The sequence below is a fragment of the Mesoplodon densirostris genome, chromosome 5 (genome assembly GCF_025265405.1).
Source record: "Mesoplodon densirostris isolate mMesDen1 chromosome 5, mMesDen1 primary haplotype, whole genome shotgun sequence".
Classification (NCBI taxonomy): domain Eukaryota; kingdom Metazoa; phylum Chordata; class Mammalia; order Artiodactyla; family Ziphiidae; genus Mesoplodon; species Mesoplodon densirostris.
This window is the reverse complement of record NC_082665.1, coordinates 139849398-139867534: the sequence shown is the minus strand read 5'-3', so window position 1 is coordinate 139867534 and position 18137 is coordinate 139849398.

Here is an 18137-nt window from a genome sequence, read left to right as displayed (position 1 = left end):
ATATGTGTATAGCAATACAATGTAAAAATGTTTTAATGATTTCAAGCTACTGCTTTGTATGTTTTGTACAGCATGAGATCTCAGTTGGCCATCCTATTAGATATGCATCATATTTCTAAAAATATGGCAAATATGAATCTGTATATCTCTTCCCATGGTTAAAACTTTTTGAAAACTTTTTTCATAACACCAATTTTCAATCAGATCTGACACTATACCTTGATTGTAAATATTTCCTTAAAATGAATATAATATTTAAAATGCAATTTTTAAAGACTAAAATCAAGCCACAGGAGATTGAATAACATATCTGAAGTGATCTTAAGAACACATATACTTAGGCACCACTTTTTAATTTAAACTCCTGTTATTACAGTAACTAGTCACAAAATGGTTCCCTATGTATGCAATATGTTAGCTGTAATGTTGCTTAAATTGAACAGAGGAGTGCCTTCTAATAATGTATGTTTACTTCATGAACTTGTGGGCAATTACATTGTAATTATGTCTTTGTAGGTGCTTTTTACTGACATATAGAGTGCCAGTACATTTTAAATGTAATTGCAATTCTCTGTACCACTTAGCAAAGCTGAAAACTCTTAAAGGTTTGTAAATTACCTACATTTAGACCATAAGCAACTGGGCAAATTAAGTGACACTGTCAGTAAAGTTACAACATAAACTGGTACCAAGTATAAACTCGAGGTAGACTTTCTTTTCTAAATTAGAATATTGTTTACAGAGTGCCTTCTAAAAAATGAATAAATAAATAAGCAAAAAAAAAAAGAAGAAAGAAAAGTGCATACTGCTCATGATCAGCCTTTTAGTACACATGAAAAACAATGACTGGTCTGCAATAATGTTGCCAATTGTAAAACTGTTTAAAATTAGGAATTTGAATTGGTTGTATGGTACTTGGAGTAAATGAGTATATGATTGCTCTGGAGAAGACCTTCCTGTGCAGAATTTTTGTGAAACTATGTAGCAAAGTGGGGAAAACCTGGCATTCAGAGTTGAACAGAATTCTGTCATTTTTTATTTCTATGGCCTTGTTCAAGTTATTTTATTCTTGAGCTTCAATTTTTTAATCTAAAATATGAGAATAATAATAGCCAGCTTCAAAGGGCTACTGTGAAGATTAAGATGGAATATTGCATTCAGGCCCTCAAAAAAGGTGAGCTCCCTCAGTCTTACCTTCTCCTGATGGGTGATTTTGTCTGCTACTTAATAAATTTTTTTTTTCTTTAGACGTTGTGAAGGCTTCCCTGAGACTGTGTTGAATCAGCCATGAAACTGTAAAGCTTACACAGATTTATTTCACCCCATGGGATTAAAGAAACCTAGTGACGATTGTATACTGAAAAATGTTCACTTTTGCTTCTGAAGCAATGTCCCATAGAGGAGACCAGTCTCCAAAGACCGGCAACAGCAGTTAAGGAAATTAATTGTGAAAGTATTACTCTGTCACTTTGTGCCTTCGGGCCAGTCGCTTATTGATGGCAAGGGTTTAGGTTCGGATAAAACCATTTCACCCATGCAAGCCCTCTCCATTAAACGGGAAACGAGCCTCTGAGCTTGACAGCTCAGAGGGCTCTGCTGCTCAGAAAAGCATTCTTAGAGGGTCATTTTATTTAAGTGTAAGATTAGAGAGAAAGTCAGGGTGAGGCCACGTTCTTAGAGTACAAATAATGAATTAATAATATGATAGAATTACGTGCATTTTTAAAAGTCCCATATTCATATGACATACAAATGATTACAATTAACGTTTTTAACTGGGAGATCCTGTAGCTGTAGAGAGAGGCATTGAATAAGCATCAGACAGCCTCTCACAGGCAGCTATTTCTCACTTACCAAGTAATCTCAGGCATGTCACTTGCCACTCGGAGTCACAATTTCCTCTTAAAAAAATAACAGTAATTAAGAGCTGCCAATCTGCCTCAGTTTTAACTTTGTAAATGAAATAATGCATGAGAAAAGACTTTATCAAGTATCTATACAGTATAGTAGTTTATGGTGTACTGATATTTTTTGTAGACATTTGGCCTGGAAACGTAAAACTATGATATTTTTCCTTTCCCATAGTTCTCTTTCACACATTCTTATGTTTTTTTCATCTTGTCTAGAGGTATAATTGAATATTGTTTTATGTATCAGGAGAGTCAAAGAAAAAGCTGCCACCACATTCAAACAAGCAAAAACAGTGGCACGTGTGCTCTGTAATATGTTCCAATTTCCCCAGAGATGAGACCAACAGAAGTGTATCCATAGATGGAAGAAGTAAGCCAGCCTCAGTTGTCTGTTCATAAAGGAAGCTGGGTCAGTAGAGTCCTGTGAAGAGAAGCAAATTTGACTTAAGGTTGGCAGTAAAGGGAGCTTCTCAGGAGGTAGAAGGGCTGTTTAAAGTAGATTTGAGATTTCACAGGGCTCAGAAGAAGGAGGTATCAGGTCCAGGAGCACACAGTAGCATGGTATCAAGGAAGTTTTCTGGAAAGCTAGAGGGCTAAGGGTGACAGGGATTAACAACTCCATGAAACTCACTGGCCTCCAGATATGGCCAGTGAGAAGACCTCAGGCATTTTCAGAGTCCATTGAGGCCTGAGGTCTTTGTTAAGCTCTGAAGTCTTTTGATCCAGCTCAAAATGGAATATCAGCACAAGGTGTTTCAGAATCTCTAGAAAATCTATGTCCAGTGAGTTGAGGGAGGGATTTAATTTCTCTGAAAATGAAATGAGAAGTTTTCTTTTTCTTTTCTTTTTTTAAAATAAATTTATTTTATTTATTTTTATTTTTGCCTGCGTTGGGTCTTTGTTGCTACATGTGGGCTTTCTCTAGTTGCGGCGAGCAGGGGCTACTCTCCCTTGTGGTGCATGGACTTCTCATTGTGTTGGCTTCTCTTGTTGCGGAGCATGGGCTCTAGGCGCACTGGCTTCAGTAGTTGTGGCACGCAAGCTCAGTAGTTGTGGCGCACAGACCTAGTTGCTCCGTGACTTGTGGGATCTTCCTGGACCAGGGCTTGAACCCGTGTCCCCTGCATTGGCAGGCAGATTCTTAACCACTGCACCACCAGGGAAACCCAGGAAGTTTTCTTGTGGGTCTGATTCTCACAGAAGACCACTGATGCCAGAGAAGCAACATATGTGGAAGGATGGAGCCAGGCTACCAAGAAGTGGCCTCAGAGAGCAAACAACCATGTGTGAGAGGGAATTCCAAGAGGGAGGCTTTCTAGCATCTACATAGCCTGCTTCCCATTTTGACCCCAGGGTTGGCCTTATTAGACAAATGCTTAAATGGAAGTGATTTTGTTGTAGGTTATCTCTGCTGGGTGTGAAGGGTAGACAATAGAGAATATAATGTTGGCGATGAAAGTAAAGTCCATTTGAACAGTAGTTAGACTTAAAAAGTACTCTTAAATATATTTGTTTCTCTGAACTGCTTAATCATAAGTGGGATTGATTCGGCATATATTTGGGCCCACATTCTACAGAAGGGGAAATCAAGATTGACAAAAGACAAATGACCTGAAAACGGATTGAGGGAGTGTTAGGAAAAGTCTACCCCTCAATATTTCCCTGTCCCAACGGTGAGAAACCTGAACCACTGTCCAGTGGTGATAATGAATTACCCTGATGGCTGTTAGGTGGTGAACAGAAGCTGAGGTTCCAAAGGCCTGACACCCATAAATGTGGAAAAAATGAAATTATGGAGGAGACAGCTGTATTAAAGACATGGAGGGGGCTTCCCTGGTGGCACAGTGGTTGAGAGTCCGCCTGCCGATGCAGGGGACACAGTTTTGTGCCCCGGTCCGGGAAGAGCCCACATGCCGTGGAGCGGCTGGGCCCATGAGCCATGGCCGCTGAGCCTGCACATCCGGAGCCTGTACTCCGCAATGGGAGAGGCCACAACAGTGAGAGGCCCGCGTACCACCCCCCACCGAAAAAAAAAAAAAAGACTTGGAGGAAGGGTTTCATTCTTTCTCTTTTTCTTATTAGAAACAGTTACTTCTTCTAGATAGAGAGCATGTCATATTAGCTTTATTTATTAACTAACACATTATTTCCCCACTGAAACAGATAAAAATCAGCTCACTTCAAGGTGATAATTATACTCACATTTACTGAACGCTTGTATTCAAGGGCACCCAAAACTCTTTACAGGCATTCACTTATTTAACACTCAGATGAAGAAACTTGTATTCTCATTTTGCATACTAGGAAACTGAAGCATGCAAGGTTTAAGCAGTTGGGACTTGGAAGGTCATAGACTTGGGACTTGGAAAAGGCAGGACTCAAAAACCCAAGTGGTCCAATTCTGGAGCCCGTTCTTAACCAGAGGGTGATGAAAATAAGAACAAAAACTAACAATATATTTAACACGAAAATGATACTTTTATATCACTAAACCTCTAAAATCTTATTAAAGAAAATTAAAGCCACTAGAAACATCTTTAACGTCTAAACAGCCATTAACACCATCTTCTTAGGAGGGATCTTAGTGAAGTCTTATTCTCTCCTTAAGGCTCAGTGGAAAGCTATGCAGCCTTTTACCCAGAGCAGTAATAAAGTTTGTGCTGGGATGTTGTTGGTCACAATTGGTTCTTGTCTTGTTCTTGTTTTTTTTTTTTTTTTTTTTTCAGTACGCGGGCCTCTCACTGTTGTGGCCTCTCCCGTTGTGGAGCACAGGCTCCGGATGCGCAGGCTCAGCAGCCATGGCTCACGGGCCCAGCTGCTCCGCGGCATGTGGGATCCTCCCAGACCGGGGCATGAACCCGTGTCCCCTGCATTGGCAGGCGGGCTCTCAACCACTGCGCCACCAGGGAAGCCCTATTTGTTTATTTTTAATGCATGTGAATAAAAATTGCCCACTAGTTTTGAAAGATGAAAACACCTCGTGAATCCATGCCTTCTCCTCCCTTCTCACTGGCACAGTATGACTCTCAGCCTCTTACCACCTCACCTCTGGGTTACTACTGTGGTCTCTTGGCTGAGCTCTTTCTGTCCAGGCTTCTCTCAAATTTAGTCACTGCTGCACCCAAGCTCTTCCAAGTGGCTTGCACTGCATTGACTTTCCGTGGCTCTCTACTATTTTTCACACTAAATCCACCCTTCTCTGTGTGACTTGCCAGCCTCCCACCATTCTCAGTGAATACATTAGCTACCCAGGTATATTTCTGACCCTTTTCTATCAATCAGAGTCCACTCAAAAAAGCATGTCATCTTCATTCCCAGCTTGATCGTTTTACTCTCCCTAAGTCCCCTGCCATCTTCTTTTCCTCTGCAAACCTACGCATTACTCACGGCTTAGTTCGTGTCAACCCTTCATAGTAAAGCCTTCTCTGATGGCCAAATCTTCATTAATTTCCCTCTCCTTTGAACTCCTATATAATATATTTTCTGTAGTGTGAAATTAAATAGGTGCTTAATTATGTATTATATCAGTTATTATTGTTTCAAGGTAGAAGTCTTATCTTCCTAATTCAGGTAGCTCCCTTGAGGGAAAAGATGTTTTCTTTACTCTCTCTCAATAGCATAGATTAATCAAAAGTTTTGTCTATTGGCAAACCATTGGTTATTTCAGCAGTAAATGCATTTGGATGCAGGTGTCAGAGATCCAACCATGGTGACTTGAACGCATAAGGGTTTATAATTATTTTTTCATGTAATTAAAAATCTGGAAGGAGAGGGCAACTGGCATTGGTTCAGTGGCTCAAGAGTGTCCAAGCTGAGGTCTCGGCAATTCTTTCTGGTCTCTTCCTCATGGTCTAGGAAGGGTTCTGGAGCTCTAACCATCTTGTCTAATCTCCAAGCAGGAAGAAGGAGGAGTGGGCAAGAGAGTCACATTTTAAAGCACTTTCCCTAAAGCCCTACCAGACATGTTTACATCCCATTGATTACATTGATTACCTCTCTTTTCATGGAAAACCACTACAGTAAGTCTCCTACATATGAACCTTCAAGTTGCGAACTTTCAAAGATGGAAACGTGCCCCTGTATGCCAGCTGTTGTACTATACTACCATACTTTTCAAGGCACTGTACTGTAAGATTAAAAATATTTATTTTTTGTGTTTGTTTTTTATGTATTATTTGTGGAAAAATATTATAAACCTATTTCAGTACAGTACTATATAGCCGATTGTGTTAGTTGGGTACCTAGGCCAACTTTGTTCGACTGAAGAACAAATTGGACTTACGAATGTACTCTCAGAACAGAACTTGTTTGTATGTAGGGGACTTACTGTATTTATAAAGAGGACCAGTTACTAAAAAAAAAGAAGACACTAGATATAAAGAAGCAACTACCAGTTTTTTCCACAACGTACCTGACTGAAGACTTTCTCCTTCCGATCCATCCATAACACAACATTGGCAGACTTACTGTTTTTGCTCATGGCTTTTCCTTTCAAAGCCAAACAGAAGAATGTCCTATGTATTATTATATTATTTAGCCTGACTTTTAGTGCTTTCTCATAACTTGGCCCAACTATACCTGCCCTAATTGTACCTACAAATACCATGTTTACATCCAGGTTTTTCTTTTCATTGTGCTGCTCCTTCCTATTTACGAATCTGCCCTCATGTACTATGTTCTCTCTACCTGAAATGTTCTAATACTTGACCATCCCATCTTTCCACTGATTCCCTTTGGGAATCTAAGACTTATTCTCCCAGATGCTATGAGTGCTGCTGGCAGATAGCCCTTAGATCTTAGCCTTCTTCAGGGTATGCCATAGATAAGACAGAAAACTAACCCAAAGTCATGCTTCTTCCCAGGGCAACCCACATCCAATCATTAAAGTGGGGTTGTAAAGGCTTGGCTTCTCACCCCAAGTTGGGATGGCTATGAAGCATTGTTCCCTCTACAGGGCTCCTCGAATGGTTGCTTGAGGCTCCCAGTGAGACTGTGGGTTCCCTGTCAGCCTGCCTTCTCCTTCTGCCCATTCTTGCTTCCTTCCCTTCTCTTCTCTAGTGCAGATTCCAAAAGCATCCTAAGGAAAACCTCCATCTCATGTTCTGCTTCCAAGGGAACCCAACTCACAATGCTTCTCATTCCTGCCTTTCTTAAAACTGCCACTTTGATTGTCTTTATATCGACCCCCTGAAAAACTCCCTACAAGGGCTAAGTGAAGGGTCCACAAAGGTTTACATGGTTTCCTCCCACCCTGAAGTCAGTGTCTCTATTATGTGGTGATGATGATCATAAGGAAAAAGAAGAGATAATTAAAATTATCAACATTACACAACTTACTGGCTATTTGGTCCATAATAACATTTACAGCTTTGTCTTTACAAAATATGTATAAAATGATTAATATGACACATAGGCACTCAAAACACAGAAAAGAAGGGAATATAATTTATTTTTTTTCCTTTTCTTTCCCAGAGTGAATAATATTATGCTATCCATACAGTAGGAAAGACACTTGTTGATTAATAGTTAAAACTCAAAAACCTCTGAAATGTCCTACCTATATCAGGCTTCCCTACGTGAGGAACAGTGGTCCCTGACATGTTCATAAAGAAGAGAAACTCTCATGCTTGGTGAACCACTCAATCCTGTTGCTGTCCTTCTTCTGAATCCATCTGTTTCCTTCCCCTTGCTCCCCCAGCTCTCCCAAATGCCATGTAAGCTCCATTCTCTGCACTAAACCCTTCATTGGAGGAATTCCTAGAGTAACTTCTGTTTTTTTGACTGTACCCTGGCCAATATTGAGGTATCATGTCCACTCCAATCACTTAGTGATCATCTTTACCATACAGAAAGGTTGCCATCCCATGTGTATTTCCTTTGTCTGTTACTATTTCAACATTGAACAACATTTCTTATGAACAACAACAAAAAAACCCAATCATCATCATAATTGGGAATCCATAGTTCAAAACATTTTTTTTCAGAAAATAGTATTTGAAAAAAGTCTTTATGAATGCTATAAAGCAGAACACTAAAGATTTAAAAAATTAAATGTTGAGATCCACTTCTTCATGCAGATATAGAACAAAGAATAACCTACATTATGACTGCACATAAAAAATAATGCTGTGCAGCAACATGAGTTTCCAACAAATTTGATAACCTGTTTCTGTCTCCCCCTTTCTCCATTAAATTGAACTCTCTGAATTATTCATGAGGGCTATTTTAATGGGATAATTTTTTTCTTGCAAACGCTGACACTAATACTGAGGAATATCTCTAGATATTCATCTTGGATAAATAAGGCTCCTGGTAACTAGTTTTCTTGATGCTTCAACTTATTCAAATGAACAAATACGGAAGTAACTAATGTTGACAATTTCTTTTACACTTAATGTTTCCAGTATGTTTCTCTCCATATATGTCTAGCCAAACATATGTTTACTCAAGAATTAGCCAGGATAATAAATTAAATGAAAGTGAAGCATAAAGTTAAGCAAATCTCAGGTGAACTCAGGCAGGGCATTAAGAAGAAATTTAAAGTCCACATTTTCCAGGTGTGATGACAGCTCAGAGTGACTTTGGGAATTGCCCATCCCTCCATGGTACTCTGGCCATATTCAGAAATGATCACTCACTTGGATGTGTACATTAGGGGTTCTTAACTCAAGACAGTAGGATTTTAGGGCATTGGTAAATTCCCTGAAACTGTATACCAAATTTTCCGTGTATGATTTTTTTTCTGAAAAGAAAGTTGATAGCTTTCATCAAATTCACAGAGGTGTCGCTGACTACTCTACCACCACCGCCTCTGGTGGTAAGAATTCTCATTTGACACAAAAGTAAGATTTCAGGGCTTCCCTGGTGGCGCATTGGTTGAGAGACTGCCTGCCGATGCAGGGGATGCGGGTTCGTGCCCCGGTCCGGGAAGATCCCACATGCCGCAGAGCAGCTGGGCCCGTGAGCCATGGCTGCTGAGCCTGTGCGTCTGGAGCCTGTGCTCCACAATGGGAGAGGCCACAGCAGTGAGAGGCCCATGTACCACAAAAAAAAAAAAAAAAAAGTAAGATTTCTAAAGTCAGGATTCTCTAGATTTCTCTATGTGGAGGTGGAGGTATGGGTGGTTATTTGTCTACCATTAAATTTAGTATTATGAAGATTCACATGAAATGTTTCTAGGACTTGGAGAAAATTTTGTTTTGTGGATTAATTATATTTCATTACTTAATACAGTTTAATTTTTACCAATATCTGAGAACTCTTTTCCAGGTAACTTATAAGGCTGTTCTTATAACATTTCCCTAAATATCACCCCAAATCTTTTTGTGTTTTTTGTACTGACACATGTTAATTAAGAAATGAAGTTAAATTTGGGGATGATCATCTTTAACCTATTCTATTGGATGAAAGTGCTCAAATACATAGTAGTCGGATTGCTTGACGGTGTAATAGTACATGAAAAGGATGCTGTTATGTAATAATGCTGAAGACACCGCAGCTCCTAGGGTAATAAAAGTTTTTGTTTTAATCACAATGTAAAATAAGGATTTAATTTACCTTTAAGGAAATAAAATTCTAAGAAAACACACTCGTTATTTGCCCCCAATGCTGCTTTCTAACATTTCTTACGGTTCAGTAATAAACCCGACAAGATTTTTAAAACGCTGAAGTGACTGTCACTGCTGGAATGTGTCCCGGAGGCTTCTTCTGTCAGAGGAGATGACAGTGACTCTTCCAATGCAGATTAAGCTGGTGTTTACAGATTTGCCCTGGGTGTGCATTTTTATCCCGCTGTGATCAAGTAACACCACCTGACGAGTGCCAGACAGATCTCTGGGTAAAAAAGGCTCAGATGTGCCCTTGCCTTGCACAGGGCACAGCCTGAATCGGTTACCCATGGCAAGGATCCACTGCTTGTTCCCCTGTACAATAATACTGTTCAATACACTCTACCTTTACTTGTTCCCTTCCCCTTTGAGTGAAGCATTGAGAACGAACCTACAAAGGATTCAACAGTGAATTCTGTGCTGAAACTCAGATTATTAAATGTAGAATGTCAGGAAAAAAAAGAGATCAGTACTTGGATTCAATTTTTGGAGGTGTGATAGGAGGCCTGTCAGACATATAAAAGATATCAAAAAAAAAAATGAGTCATTTGTGGTACTTTGAAAAATTTTGTTAATTTTCACATGGCAGAATTTTTACAGACAAAACCAATGAGATAAGAAATCTTATTCTGGGCAAAAGCTAATCGGGCTCCAGATGCCATGAGTGTAAAGCCAGGGACAGTGGAGCTGGAGCTGCCTGTGAGGACACATCCCCAAACCCCCAGTGCCTCCCACCTCCTGCCTTTTCATTCTAAACAAGCATTTTTAATAACCATGAAAGAAAACCGGCTGTTATCATCAATATTGACACGAGATCTCTACATTTGATTTTTCACTTCATTTCAAGAACAGTCCATAGAGAAATGTGTTAGATTTTAAAAGGGATTACGTTTTCTTTTTTCATAAATATACTTTGGTACGCTGAGTTGGAAAATTACAAAGCAAAAAGGGAAACCACGTTAGATTGAAGATTCAAGTTCCCAGCTCTGCCAATGTTTAGCTTTGAGATCTTGGCAAAGTCATTTACCCTGAGTGTGACTTGCCTTATCTGTAAAACAGGAGCAATAAAACCTTTCTGTCTCCCATGCCTTGCTCAGGACAGCTGTAACTGAGCAGGACACTCTGGGGCCTTCCCGGGACAAACCTCTTCCCCATATCCTCTATTCCTCTCTGAAGTACCCAGATAACAATATCTGATGCACATTTCCTGAGTTGTTTTACAGATGCTAAAACTCCCACCAAATGGAAGAATTTAACTACCTGACGACCATGAGCATGTAGCCCCCAGACCTACTGGAGCCTGCGGGTGGATAATGTGACACTGTCCTGTTACCTCATCATCAACCAGAGAATTGTGCATGAACTGATCACAACCATGAGACTCCCCTCCCTCACCTGGCCTTTAAAAATGCTTTGTTGAAAAAGCACTAGTTGCCCTGGATGCCTTGATTAGCGCCCTGCAATAAATGCTGCACTTGCCTTCACCACAGCCCAGCGTCAGTATAATTGGCTTTACTGTGCGTGTGGGCGAGTGGATCCAAGTTTGGTTTTGTAACACAATCTGTAGAGTAATCTGCAGAGTACAACACTAGAAACATTTCTGTAGTGCTCCATAGCCTTTAGCACACATCTCTCACTCCTAGGATGCAATTAATCAGTATTTGTGGATTTCATAATAATTTTTAAAAGCATGTGATTTTAGTATGGCTACTTCCTTATCCAGACTTTGGAATAGAGGTCTCATTACAACCAGATACTAGTAGCCAAAACCTTTTCCTCTCAGCAAATGGTGCTGGAAAAACAATATATTTGATCATCTACTCTTTCAAATTAGGTTTGGGGCTGCATTTTAAAAGTTATTAATTTTGACAATAATGAGTATCACATACATAGAAGCTATAAGGAAAGTATAGAAAAAATTCTAAGAAACAATGATGCAATCCTAGTCTCTCTGAGAATATTCTGAGTCAGCTGTCATCTCTGAAGGCCTGATGGTCTAGCCAGTTATCCAGTTTTTGTCTTAGACCCATCAACTCCCAAAAAGGAATCCAGACCAGAACACAAATATAACAAATTAAGCTCAAGGGAAAGGAACGGATGATTATGGCTCTCAGCACTGACCTTTCTTCACACTGTCCCCATGTAACAAGTGGAGAGGCTTCAGTCCCCGCAGCTGGTGAAAGAGGCAGGGGTGGGCTTGATTCTAAACCCAGTGCACTTTCTTCAGTATGCTACATCCCCAAGAGACAGAAGGGCCAAAAGAGTACAGTAATTCTCTCCATATGAGCTAGTTTTGAAAGCAGCCTCTATTTTCAAAATGTTGTCCAGAATGTGTGTATGGGTAAGACTTAGGTTATTCATTTTGTCGAGCTGAATTTTTTTCTTAAATGATTAAGTGACTTTAATTTATTTTTTTAACTTTTAACTAACTTCCTTCCTCCTTCTTTTTTTTTTTAACTTTTTCCTTTTTAAAAAATTTATCTTGTACTGGTTTCCTCCAGATGGTGACCTTATGACAAGGATTTGAGTGCATTTTAGTTTATTTGGAATGTGATTCCAGAAAACACCTGTGAGGTTGTAGGGGCATAAGACAGATAAAGGAAGGTGGCCCGTACAGGGTGCATTAATGAATGAACACGGAGCTGCCGGCAGTCTGGCAAACTCTGGGAAACAGAATAGAACCTGTTCCAGGGTTGTTCCACCAGAATGGTGAAAAGCTGGGCCATTTATCTACCAACTCCTATATCTCATCACTGACTGCTGCTCCCAGGGGCTATTAACCCCCAGGAGGCTCTGCCTGTCCTGTACCCAGCTGTGCATGCTCCTGCCACCAAAGACAACCCCGGGGGAGAGTTGCAGGTATTCGCAATAAGAAGCCATTGGGATATGCAGGAAAGGTGACTGGGGGATCTGGGCAGAGTAGCTAAAGGGACCACTACAGACACTGTTTAGATTCCTTTGTGTGGTGAGAGGAGGCCTTTACCCACTCGATGTTATTTCAACAAATTTAGTTTAACAATGAACATGAACAACAAACATGGCATAGTCAGGGAGCATGTGACCCTTTTTTGCAGGAAAAGAAATGCCAGTAGGCAGACAGAGAATAATGGGTCTGGCCTGACCCAGATTGGGAAGAATTTAGAAATCTGTCCTCTGGGAAGGAAGGTCTTACAATGGTCAGAGTAGATAGGATGGACCGAGAAAGCTTTTCACTCTTCTTATTTAAAAAACATAAAATGGACTATAGACTTTAAAAAGCCCCTGTGAGGCTGGAGTTAGCAAGACTGAAAAAAGAGCCAAGTTATGAAACAAATTATTAGCTAACTAGAGTTTGGAACAGTTAAGCAGTGAGAATAGAACTCAGTTTCTGCTTAGAATTTTATTTTGCATTAAGCTCTTGCTCTGTCTAGGGTTTTAAGCTATACAGAAATCAAAACTGAAGCTTATACATATTGGATATTAGAGAGTTATTTCATGGGTAGAAGAGTGAAAAAGCACTGCATATATTTATGTAATTCATCTTTGAAATACGCCCCAAACCTGGATTCATATTACTCTGATCCTTCCATCTCTTGAAGCTTCACCTAATCAGGAACCTGATCTTTAGAGGAAATTAGTTCACGTCCAAAAGTCACACTTCTTGCACCCTTTCTGTCAGTCGTGGAAAAGCCACCATCCATCCACACGCATCCAGTTTTGTAGTATTGTAGGCCAATATTGACTCAAAAAAGCAATGCATAATTAATAATAACAAATCTCTGTGGATGCAACAATAAGTATTTTACACAAGAGTTCAAACCCAATCTCACAAGCAGTTTTCAAGACTTGACTTCAGTCATACCTACTAATATCCCATTGGTCAAACCAGGAAGCATAACCAAACCCACAATCAAAGGATGGGGAAATACTCCATCCATGAAATGGAGGGAAAGAGAGTGAATATTTTGAACAACAATCAATCACACAGAGGAAAGGAGAAGAAATGTGTAACTCATTTTGTGTTTCCATTTGGAGAAAGAAATTTTGTCTCATATGGGAATATATACACCTGTCTGTACTTACTTTCCTTTAAAATTAAATTATATTGCTATAATTCTTATCCTTTTTCTCTCTAGAATCTACTATGAAAAAAAGTTTTAAGGAGTGGAGCTGGGGTTCTAGTTGACATGTCATTTGTTATCCCTGGCTTCCAAAAGGTTAAAGAGAGTGGAGAAATATAATAATGACACATAATAATTAGAACATAAGAATCTGAAAATTAGTCTTAAGGGAGATATAATTATGCCCGTGGTATTTCATCTTTTGTTAGAATAAAGGCATGACAGGTATGGACGGCTCTCTAAACATCCTATCTGCTCCCCAGTATTTCTTGACCTCTTCACAGTCAAGTGGACTATGACTTACTCTAGCTAATGAAATGATTGCAAAAGTGATGTCTCTCTTCCACCAGGGAAAGAAAGAGTGTCAGAAGAAGAAAGAGTGTCACCTGTGGCTGCTTCAGAGCAATGTCACATACCTGATGAACTTGTAGCTCTGGGAAAAGAGATGAGAGAACAGAACACCAGCAATTAGTGTTGCTGTTTCTCAGCTGTGCTTGTTAACAAGAAAGAGACATGTTTGGGGAAGAATTGGCTGAATTTCAAATAGAAATGAAATATTCTAGAGGAAGTCTAGAAATCTAAGGCCTTGCGGGTTTGGAAATAGCCATTGTTTCTTGACTTTGGTAAAAATAAAGATTGAAGAAACAATCTAGTGAAAAGGACTGGACTAATATCCAAACTGCAGTGAGGTTTTCAGAGAAGCCCAGAGAGCCTCCAGGAAACCCCCTTAGAATAAAGAGAAAGGAAGAGTTATGCAGGTGAGGTAAGCAAAGACACATGGAACTGTAAATTATCTCAAAAAGACTGTGTGTGGTTATGGCACATAAAACTTTCTGGAATCCACAGGTAAAAGCCTGCTAAGTTTGAAAGAGCTTGGTTGTCAAGAGCCAGGACCCTGACAATTTCTAATGATACACATTCCTCAGTGGTTAATCCCAGACCCTCCTCTCTTGTTTTCTCCATATCTGATCTCATTCACTTTCATTGTTTTTCAATACTATATATTGGCCTAGTCCTATTATATTTAGTCTCCGATGCAGATCTCAACTAAGCTCCAAAATATCAACTCTTACTTCTTACATCATCTCTCCAGTTAGATGTCTCACAAGTAGCTTAAATCACTGCCCTTTGCCTGACCCTCAGCAATAATCACTTAAGCGACTTGCCCTCTTACTCCTTTCCAATCCGCGCTCTTCACACAGCAGCCAGATGATCTTTTAGAAGTATGGATTGGATCTTGTCTCCACCCCTACTTAAATTCCTTCGGGGGAATTCCCATTGAACTTTCAGACCATGATGGCAAAATCCCTAACAGGGACTATGGGGTCTGCAGGACCTGGTCTTTACCTTCTTTCCAATCCACTGGCCCTGCTTGTTTTCCTCCAGCCCACTGGCCTTCATGCAATGTCTTGAAGACCTCATTTGCTTCTGTGCCTCAGAACCTTTGTACTTACTGTCCTCTCTCCACATTCTCCATAAAAATGACAAAATCTCACAGAGGTTTTTCAAAACCACTCCTTCTTCCGATCTAAATTAGGTCTGCCAGAGCGTACCCTCCCAAGGCACTCTCTCTTTTACCTTTACAGCTCTTAGTATTATTTGTAATTCTATATTTATATATGCATTTGGATTCTTGGGTAAAATGTAACCTCACAGGATGGGAGCCCCTTGGCTGTGGGCAACTGGCACTCAACATCTGTACCTGCACCTCTAGCTGCCTCCGTGCATTCCAGCGGTAGAAAGTTAACAGACTTCTTTACGTCTAGCCTTTTGCATGGGAATTATGTTCCACCTGTGAAATATACTCCTGTGAAATTTGGACATGAGATGGAGTCCATCTTTCTGCTCTTTGGGGCAGTTTTTTGCTGTCAAGCAGGAGACTGAAGACGTAGGTGTTTCTGCAGCATTGTCCCAGTGTCCAGTCTCCAGCCTAGTGCTTGTTCAGAAGCAGGTGCAGCAGAGCTGGGGCCAGGATGGCCGTCATCATGAAGAAGCAGTTGTGGCAGATTCACCAGTGGCTTGTTCCTTCACATCCATCGCTGCACTGATGAATTAGATCTCAATGATTCCAAGGTGGCTTCCTCACTGCCCATCATTCTGACTGTATTCATCCCTGGTGAGACTGTTCTAGGGTGCTCTGGGAGATCTAGATTAGACTGCTCCTCCAGGTTTTCCCATAATTTTGTAAGCATCAAAGCCATTAGTTAAATCCTTTTCTGCTTTCAACAGCAGAGGTTTCTCTTCTCTGCACCGATTCCTTACTAACACAACCTGTGACAATATTTGCATTGCTCATCCCTCTCTATCCACTGCCAAAGACAAGGTCAGTCAAATATTGAATATATAATTGAAGTAGTGAATGATGTTTAGCAACTCCATTTTTGGAAGTGTAACAATGTTTAAATTACAATGAGTTCCTAGACTCCATCCCTCTCCCCTAGTAAAATCTATTCCTCCTCAGTCTTGCGGAAGATATTTAACAAGTTTCATCTTAAAAAGGTTTTGTATAACATTTTAAATTTAATGACAAGTATTTGCCTATAACTCTTTAAAAAGAGATATTTTTTTAAAAATTCCTTCAAATAAATGTTAAAAATGTGTCAGTATGTGATATATTTATTTTTCTTTTCTTAGGCTTTTCTCTAAACCAGTGGATAGACCATAAAATAAATCAAATCACTGTGCTTTACAACTTGCCAAGGATATGCTATTTTGCTGAGGGTGTGAATCTTTATAATTTTATAATATACTAGAGTTTGAGGCCAGATACTTATATATTAAAATTTAGATATGACCTTTGCTTATAATTTTTATTGTTTGTCCAGAAAACCCACAGGTAAAAGTTTTTTAATAAGAAATGCAGTGTCCACCAACAACATGACCTGAATTACAGCATCAGGGGTACAGAGTTTTAGTTGGAGAAAAGCCCTGGAGGTTGAGGGGAAGGAATTTTAAAGTGGCTGACACATAACAAAGATCACACCCTTAAACACCATTAAACAAACATGTAACTTGTGCAAACTGCTTGTCCAAATCTGTTTTTTTATCTTTAGGAAGGAGATCATTATATTTCTCATTCAACTACATTGTTGTGGCACATGTAGCATTAAAAAAATATTAACTACTATTATTTGTTATGATGATTACACTATCTATGTAGCAAGTTTTAATTTATAAATGTTTCCATTTTTATTATCCACTAAACCAAAATCAAAATAATACACTAGAAAATCCACAAAGAATTTTTAAGTCCCTTAATCTTAAAATCAGTTTCTCAAAAACAAGAATCATGTTAAAGTTTCTTAAAGAAAGCTATTACAGAATTTTGAATAATGACTTTTCCTCTGAGAGGAGCTGTGCCTACACTTCATAAAAACCCAAAGTCAGGTGTTTGAAGAAAACACTGTCAATCGCATTTAGTTAAAATGTAAGCAATAGAAACTTGACATTTCAAAAAACAAACTACATACTATTGAAGAAGTTGTGTCCAGTCCCCAAATAGCAGCGTAACACAGTTTTCTGAGTTTGAATTTTTTTTGATCATTTTTTCTGATTACAACAATAATATACCAAAGAATACATGGCATGCCAATTTATTGCTCATTTAAGAGATTTTAGGCTCATTTAGACATCTTGGATAAAGAAAAATCTTAGTGAAAGTTTTAAAATTAAAAGGAAATTAGAACAAGAGGGAAAGTTGGTTGGCTTGAATTTTTATAAGTCTGCCCTGATTATTTTTAAGAAACACATAGAAAATAAGAGTAGTTTTAAGGAATTCACATGCAGGTGTAGGTTTGTGTGTGTTCCAGTTATAATAGGAATCCTTTCAAATTGTACACAAGTTGTAAAATGCAGAAAAATAATTGCAAACAGTATATGATCCAGTCCCTGTTTACCTCTCCCCTGTGATTCTCTCCTTGTCATCCACAATATTCCAGCCGTACTGGTCTCCAGTGAGTTCTAGGAGGGTCTTCATGTGCCATTCTTCTGGCTAGAATGTTCTTCCCACTGGTCCTCCCGTGTCTAACTCTAAGGTTCAGAGTAAATGCCCTTGTCTCTAGGAGACTTTCCTGAATTCTGCATGTAAAGTAGTTCCACCATCTACCCTCCATTTGCTTCCTTTACAGCTCTTAACACCATTTGTGATTCAATATTGTCTCATATATTTGTTTACTTCTAGAATAGAAGCTCTGTAAGGGCAAAAATCCCATCTGTTTCATTGACCAACCTCTGTGCTAGGTGTGACCATCCAACACTTCCTTGATTAGTATTTCACTCCTCTTCCCCAGAAACAATGAGGAGAAAAACATATTCCTGCAGAGGGGCTTTTACTCCCCATAGTACCCTGCTTATGTGGGGTCACTTTAGGACTCACTTTTTTTATACCTTTGGTCCCCTCTTTCTCCCAATGAAGAGAAGTGTCACATGTCACAAGTGCTGGCAAATCTGTTGGTATCCTTTAACTGTATGTAATAAAACAATCTAAAATTAAACAACACGGACAGTACCTACCATTATAA